The sequence below is a fragment of the Oncorhynchus gorbuscha genome, unplaced genomic scaffold (genome assembly GCF_021184085.1).
Source record: "Oncorhynchus gorbuscha isolate QuinsamMale2020 ecotype Even-year unplaced genomic scaffold, OgorEven_v1.0 Un_scaffold_126:::fragment_4:::debris, whole genome shotgun sequence".
Lineage (NCBI taxonomy): Eukaryota > Metazoa > Chordata > Actinopteri > Salmoniformes > Salmonidae > Oncorhynchus > Oncorhynchus gorbuscha.
In genome coordinates this window covers 19,156-27,552 of record NW_025744568.1, presented here as the reverse complement: position 1 = coordinate 27,552, position 8,397 = coordinate 19,156, and positions in this window count along the sequence as shown.

Genomic DNA, 8,397 nt, shown 5'->3' with positions numbered 1-8,397 from the left:
ACCAGTAGTCATATGCCATTGAAACCAGTAGTCATATGCCATTGAAACCAGTAGTCATATGCCATTGAAACCAGTAGTCATATGCCATTGAAACCAGTAGTCATATGCCATTGAAACCAGTAGTCATATGCCATTGAAACCAGTAGTCATATGCCATTGAAACCAGTAGTCATATGCCATTGAAACCAGTAGTCATATGCCATTGAAACCAGTAGTCATATGCCACTGAAACCAGTAGTAGTCAGTAGTCATATGCCACTGAAACCAGTAGTCATATGCCATTGAAACCAGTAGTCATATGCCATTGAAACCAGTAGTCATATGCCATTGAAACCAGTAGTCATATGCCATTGAAACCAGTAGTCATATGCCATTGAAACCAGTAGTCATATGCCATTGAAACCAGTAGTCATATGCCATTGAAACCAGTAGTCATATGCCATTGAAACCAGTAGTCATATGCCATTGAAACCAGTAGTCATATGCCATTGAAACCAGTAGTCATATGCCATTGAAACCAGTAGTCATATGCCATTGAAACCAGTAGTCATATGCCATTGAAACCAGTAGTCATATGCCATTGAAACCAGTAGTCATATGCCATTGAAACCAGTAGTCATATGCCATTGAAACCAGTAGTAGTCATATGCCACTGAAACCAGTAGTCAGTAGTCATATGTTTGAAACCAGTAGTCATATGCCATTGAAACCAGTAGTCATATGCCATTGAAACCAGTAGTCATATGCCATTGAAACCAGTAGTCATATGCCATTGAAACCAGTAGTCATATGCCATTGAAACCAGTAGTCATATGCCATTGAAACCAGTAGCCTATTATATGGACATGGTCGTTTTGATTGATCTGTTTGTCGGTGTCAGCACAGTGGGCTCCCCTGTCATTAGTTTTAGGAGCCCTTTCCTACAGTCAAATTAACTTGTGGCCTCATGGGTGGAATGTTATTCATATTTTTCATCATTTCATAATTCGTGTTGTTATATTTCAGTCTTCTGTGATGAATATAAAGTGTAATATTGGGATTCAAACTCTAAATGTAATACATTTCTACTCTATATCTGACATGGTGGAGGAGGAGTCTTCTGTTTTTTAAGCCCATAACCATGTATGGGAGGTGTATACTTTTGTTTCATAGTAGATTTGTTTAAGACTACCGAGAAACACTCAGTGATCCCGATTTAGCCCACCTGCATTATTACAAATATTCAACTAATGTCTTCAGTCATATAATGTGTAGTAGAATGGCATGAAATGTATTTTTCCCATTCAAAGAAAGAAACACGTATCTGATGTAGCCTGTAGCCCAGACCTGTACGCTATACGCCCTCAGCCATGCCTTCAACAGTCTTTTTTTTACCAACAGTGATTGAGTTATATTATTAGCTTGAATTAAGACTATCCGATCTACTCATCACATTACGAATAGGAGGCCATTTTACATAAGTCTGTAAATGCGATGACGAATGGCATGATTTATTATACAGGTGCATTTTTATGGTGAAAATGTACTTCCCCAAACTTAACTCTCTCTCTCCGCCTGCAAAGGCTAGTGATTTAGCTGTTCGTTACTCGTCTTGTTGGCTGAGGAAAAGTAAATGTGGACAGTTATTCTAACAGCTTCAAAGTGAGCGGTAAGGACACACGGCGTTGCGTCCTCGACTTGCATGTTCTGTTAAGATGAATTACCATAATCGAAATGGGATTTCTGTCATTCTGAACACCGTGGTTCGACGCCCTAATCAGGTTACGCACACGATTCATATGGTTCCGGTACATTTTCAAAATGCTGCTGGTGAAATGTCCAGCGCCACATTTTCATACCTGAAACGCTGGCACACGGTCTACTCTGTGCCAGAAACCCTCCTGGGAGGAATCAGGGAGGCAGCTATTAGCGGTTTGGCTATGTTTCTTTGCCCGTGTCGGTTAATTTGATCCTCCACCTCTCCCCTGCCTTTAAACCCCTCTCTCCTCTTTAATTCCTCCTTCTATCCTAAGTCCACTCTGCGTCAGGGGAGGATGAGGGACGAAGTGACCGTTCCACCCGAACGACCCAGCATTGCTGCCAGCCAAGCCCCTCCCCCACTGCACCCTATCACCATGGCGATCCCCTCCGAGCCCTGAGCTCTGGTCAGCTGACCAACCGCAAGTGAGTCTCTCTCTCTCTCTCTCTCTCTCTCTCTCTCTCTCTGCTCTGCTCTCTCTCTCTCTGCCTCTCTCTCTCTCTCTGCCTCTCTCTCTCTCTCTCTCTCTGCATCTCTCTCTCTGCCTCTCTCTGCATCTCTCTCTCTGCCTCTCTCTGCCTCTCTCTCTCTGCTCTCTCTCTCTCTCTCTCTCTCTCTCTCTCTCTCTCTGCTCTCTCTCTCTCTGCCTCTCTCTCTCTCTCTCTGCTCTCTCTCTCTCTGCTCTCCCTCTCTTTCTCTGCCTCTCTCTCTCTCTGCCTCTCTCTCTCTGCCTCTCTCTCTGCCTCTCTCTCTCTCTGCCTCTCTCTCTCTCTCTCTCTGCCTCTCTCTCTCTGCCTCTCTCTCTCTGCCTCTCCCTCTCTTTCTCTGCCTCTCTCTCTCTCTCTGCCTCTCTCTCTCTCTCTGCCTCTCTCTCTCTCTGCCTCTCTCTCTCTCTGCCTCTCTCTCTCTGCCTCTCTCTCTCTCTCTGCCTCTCTCTCTCTCTCTGCCTCTCTCTCTCTCTCTGCATCTCTCTCTCTCTGCCTCTCTCTCTCTCTCTCTGCCTCTCTCTCTCTCTCTCTGCCTCTCTCTCTCTGCATCTCTCTCTCTCTGCCTCTCTCTGCCTCTCTCTCTCTCTCTCTCTGCCTCTCTCTCTCTCTCTCTTTCTCTCTGCCTCTCTCTCTGCCTCTCTCTCTCTCTGCCTCTCCCTCTCTTTCTCTGCCTCTCTCTCTCTCTCTGCCTCTCTCTCTCTCTGCCTCTCTCTCTCTCTCTCTCCACAACTGCTCCCATGGCGATAGTGACACAAACAAGCACAGATTTCTGAGTCTCTTTGGGAAGTATTGGCTGGGAGGTGAAGAGGGCTGCTTCACTGCAGCAAAAATACCAGCTCAGCTCAAAGGCATTGTTTTTTTCTGTCAACTCCAAGTTGAATCTAGGAGGGGGGATTATTAGATGTTTGACATTTAATTTCCTTTTATCCTGAGGGTGTTGACTGGCTGGTGTCTTCTCTTTTACCTGGGAAGTGAGGTTCCTACCAGAGTCATATCTTTATTATATCATTCATATTTATTTGAAAAATCTAGCTCTGGATCCTACAGCGTTTTATTGACAGGTGTCAGTGTGTGTCTAACGTGTCCGTGTCCCTGGGTCAGGTAGAGTCTGATGCATCAAGTGAAATGCCAGTCAACCTGAGTCATTTTTACATTCTGTTTGATATGATTACAGACATGGAAGCTGGTAAATGTGGAGACTCCGGAGGTACATACTGTACCCAGTGTTGACTCTTGCACGGTGTGACACTGCATGAGTGGGCCCTATTTATTGACTCACATTATAGGAATGAGTTTAGAAAAAGATTGTGTATGGTTTGGAATGTCAAATTGATTCGATTGGCTGGGTCAATTGTGCGTTTTAACACCTATAACAGATGTGATATTACTAACTACAATATTTGCAACAAGTAACAGTACAGTTACCAATGGAGTTGAAATGGCAGTGTCTACTCTATAACATTGAGGTAGAAAATGTCAACACTTTTCTCTGTGCTCATTCTCGCGTGTGTGTGTGCGCGTGCATGCGTGCGTGTTCGTGTGTTTCTGTGTCTGTCCCTCAGTGAGGCCATCCAGTCCCTGCAGGAGGAGGTGGGCAGACTAAAGGAGCGACTCGAGGGCAGTCTGAGACAGACCAACCCTCCCAGTCCTGTTAGAGCGCCCCCCTCAGCCCAGGATGGCCACACACACTCTCTCAGCTCAACACCTCGTACCAGGTTCGCCTTTTCTTTTTACCGTGGCACTTTTTCTCATCAGACTTGTGTTACTGTTGAAACTGGTTTATTGACATTTTTACTGGTCCATAAGGGCTCTGGTCAAAAGTAGTGCACTATATAGGGAACAGGGTTCTATAGGGCTCTGTTCAAAAGTAGTGCACTATATAGGGAACAGGGTTCCATGGGGCTCTGGTCTAAAGTAGTGCACTATATAGGGAATAGGGTTCTATAGGGCTCTGGTCTAAAGTAGTGCACTATATAGGGAATAGGGTTCTATAGGGCTCTGTTCAAAAGTAGTGCACTATATAGGGAATAGGGTTCTATAGGGCTCTGTTCAAAAGTAGTGCACTATATAGGGAATAGGGTTCTATGGGGCTCTGGTCTAAAGTAGTGCACTATATAGGGAATAGGGTTCTATAGGGCTCTGTTCAAAAGTAGTGCACTATATAGGGAATAGGGTTCTATAGGGCTCTGTTCAAAAGTAGTGCACTATATAGGGAATAGGGTTCCATAGGACTCTGGTCAAAAGTAGTGCACTATATAGGGAATAGGGTCTCATTGTCTTTCTTTCAGCGTTTCTGATTTGTAATGTTCCTTTTGATGTCTCTACTCTCTCAGGTCTGCTCAGCGAAGGAGGGATGGTGGTAGAGAGGAGAGCAGGGAGGAGAGGAGGTGGGGTGAGGAGCAACAGGTGGAGGAGAGGTCTCCCGGGTTGACTCCTAGAAGATCAGCCTCTGTTCCCAGACAGAGACCTGAACTGGACATTAGTGAGTTATACATTTACATTTAAGTCATTAGCAGACGCTCTTATCCAGAGCGACTTACAAATTGGTGCATTCACCTTATGACATCCAGTGGGACAGTCACTTAACAATAGTGCATCTAAAACTTAGGGGGTGTGGGGTGAGAGGGATTACTTAACCTATCCTAGGTATTCCTTAAAGAGGTGGGGTTTCAGGTGTCTCCGGAAGGTGGTGATTGACTCCGCTGTCCTGGCGTCGTGAGGGAGTTTGTTCCACCATTGGGGGGGCCAGGGCAGCGAACAGTTTTGACTGGGCTGAGCGGGAGCTGTACTTCCTCAGTGGTAGGGAGGCGAGCAGGCCAGAGGTGGATGAACGCAGTGCCCTTGTTTGGGTGTAGGGCCTGATCAGAGCCTGGAGGTACTGAGGTGCCGTTCCCCTCACAGCTCCGGAGGCAAGCACCATGGTCTTGTAGCGGATGCGAGCTTCAACTGGAAGCCAGTGGAGAGAACGGAGGAGCGGGGTGACGTGAGAGAACTTGGGAAGGTTGAACACCAGACGGGCTGCGGCGTTCTGGATGAGTTGAAGGGGTTTAATGGCACAGGCAGGGAGCCCAGCCAACAGCGAGTTGCAGTAATCCAGACGGGAGATGACAAGTGCCTGGATTAGGACCTGCGCCGCTTCCTGTGTGAGGCAGGGTCGTACTCTGCGGATGTTGTAGAGCATGAACCTACAGGAACGGGCCACCGCCTTGATGTTAGTTGAGAACGACAGGGTGTTGTCCAGGATCACGCCAAGGTTCTTGGCGCTCTGGGAGGAGGACACAATGGAGTTGTCAACCGTGATGGCGAGATCATGGAACGGGCAGTCCTTCCCCGGGAGGAAGAGCAGCTCCGTCTTGCCGAGGTTCAGCTTGAGGTGGTGATCCGTCATCCACACTGATATGTCTGCCAGACATGCAGAGATGCGATTCGCCACCTGGTCATCAGAAGGGGGAAAGGAGAAGATTAATTGTGTGTCGTCTGCATAGCAATGATAAGAGAGACCATGTGAGGTTATGACAGAGCCAAGTGACTTGGTGTATAGCGAGAATAGGAGAGGGCCAAGAACAGAGCCCTGGGGGACACCAGTGGTGAGAGCGCGTGGTGAGGAGACAGATTCTCGCCACGCCACCTGGTAGGAGCGACCTGTCAGGTAGGACGCAATCCAAGCGTGGGCCGCGCCGGAGATGCCCAACTCGGAGAGGGTGGAGAGGGTGGAGAGGAGGATCTGATGGTTCACAGTATCGAAGGCAGCCGATAGATCTAGAAGGATGAGAGCAGAGGAGAGAGAGTTAGCTTTAGCAGTGCGGAGCGCCTCCGTGATACAGAGGAGAGCAGTCTCAGTTGAATGACTAGTCTTGAAACCTGACTGATTTGGATCAAGAAGGTCATTCAGAGAGAGATAGCGAGTTATGGGCTGACTGTAATGCAGAGGGTGTTTTTTTTGCAGCATACATAAATGATGCGTCCCAAATGGAACCCTATTCCCTACATAGTGCACTACTTTAGACCAGAACCCTATGGAACCCTATTCCCTATATAGTGCACTACTTTAGACCAGAGCCCTATGGAACCCTATTCCCTATATAATGCACTACTTTTGAACAGAGCCCTTATGGACCCTATTCCCTATATAGTGCACTACTTTAGACCAGAGCCCCATGGAACCCTGTTCCCTATATAGTGCACTACTTTTGAACAGAGCCCTATAGAACCCTGTTCCCTATATAGTGCACTACTTTTGAACAGAGCCCTTATGGACCCTGGTCAAAAGTCGGAAATATGTTGTAAGTAATGTTTTCGCTATGGTTTCCTTTGACCAAAATGAGCTTCTGGACATCAGCTATCACTAATCTCAATTTGGATGAGGACTTCTACTTAAGTGAGTCGGTAGCGAAGGACATTTTGATTATCCTGGGCCAGGTCCAAATCTCCGACAATCGGCGCCATAGAGGCCGTCGTGCGGGATTCCTGACAAGACTACGTTGGAGAGTGGATAAACCGCCTCTACCTTCCGTTCAATCGTCGAACGTGCAATCACTGGAGAATAAACTGGACGAGTTCCGTTCGAGACTATCCTATCACTGGAGAATAAACTGGACGAGTTCCGTTCGAGACTATCCTATCACTGGAGAATAAACTGGACGAGTTCCGTTCGAGACTATCCTATCACTGGAGAATAAACTGGACGAGTTCCGTTCGAGACTATCCTATCACTGGAGAATAAACTGGACGAGTTCCGTTCGAGACTATCCAATCACTGGAGAATAAACTGGACGAGTTCCGTTCGAGACTCTCCTATCAACGTGATCTGAAGAACTGTAATATCCTATGTTTCCCCTAGTCGTGGCTGAACAAGGACATGGAAAATATGAATCTAGCTGGTTTTTCTATACTTCGGCAGGACAGAATGGCAGCGTCGTGAAAGCTCAGGGGAGGGGGGGTATGTGTCTCTATGTTAACAACAGCTAGTGCATGATCTCTAATATTAAGGAAGTCTCGAGGTTCTGCTTGCCTGAGTTAGAATACCCCATGAGAAGCTGTAGACCACACTATTTACCAAGAGAGTTTTCATCTATATTCTTCGTAGCTGTCTATTTACCACCACAAACCAATGCTTCCACTAAGACTGCACTATAGGGCCATAAGCAAACAACAAAATGCCCACCCAGAGGCCGGTGATTTAAATGCAGGAAAACTGAAATTTCAACCAGCATGTCACCTGTGCAACTAGAGATTTCAAAACTTTGGCTCCCTTTACTCCACACACAGGGACTCGTACAAAGCTCTCCCTCACCCTCTGTTTGGCAAATCTGACCATAACTAAGATTGAATCAACAGGACTGATCAACGAGGCTAAAATTGAATCGTACTACACCGTCTCCGACGCTCATCAGATGTGGCAGGGCTTGCAAACTATTACAGACTACAAAGGGAAGCCCAGCCGTGAGCTGCCCAGTGACAACGAGCCTACCAGACGAGCTAAATTTAACTACCGGTCAAAAGATTTAGAACACCTACTCATTCAAGGGTTTTTCTTTATTTTCTTTATGTCCATTGCTCGTGTTTCTTGGCAAGTCTCTTCTTATTATTGGTGTCCTTTAGTAGTGGTTTCTTTGCAGCAATTCGACCATGAAGGCCTGATTCCCACAGTCTCCTCTGAACAGTTTGTGTGTCTGTTACTTGATGTAACAGTGTCTGTTACTTGAACTCTGAATCATTTGTTTGGGCTGCACTGGTAACTCTAGGTAGGCCAGTACATCACTGGGGCTGACCTCCCTGCTATCCAGGACATGCATATCAGGCGACGTGGAAGGAAGGCCCGTAAAATCGTTAGACTCTAACCAGCCATAGACTATTCGCTCTGCTTCCGCACGGCAGGCGTTACCGGTGCATCAAGTCTGACACCAGCAGGCTCTTGAACAGCTTCTATCCCCCAGCATTAAGTCTGACACCAGCAGGCTCTTGAACAGCTTCTATCCACCAGCATTAAGTCTGACACCAACAGGCTCTTGAACAGCTACTATCCCCCAGCATTAAGTCTGACACCAACAGGCTCTTGAACAGCTACTATCCCCCAGCATTAAGTCTGACACCAGCAGGCTCTTGAACAGCTACTATCCCCCAGCATTAAGTCTGACACCAGCAGGCTCTTGAACAGCTACTATCCCCCAG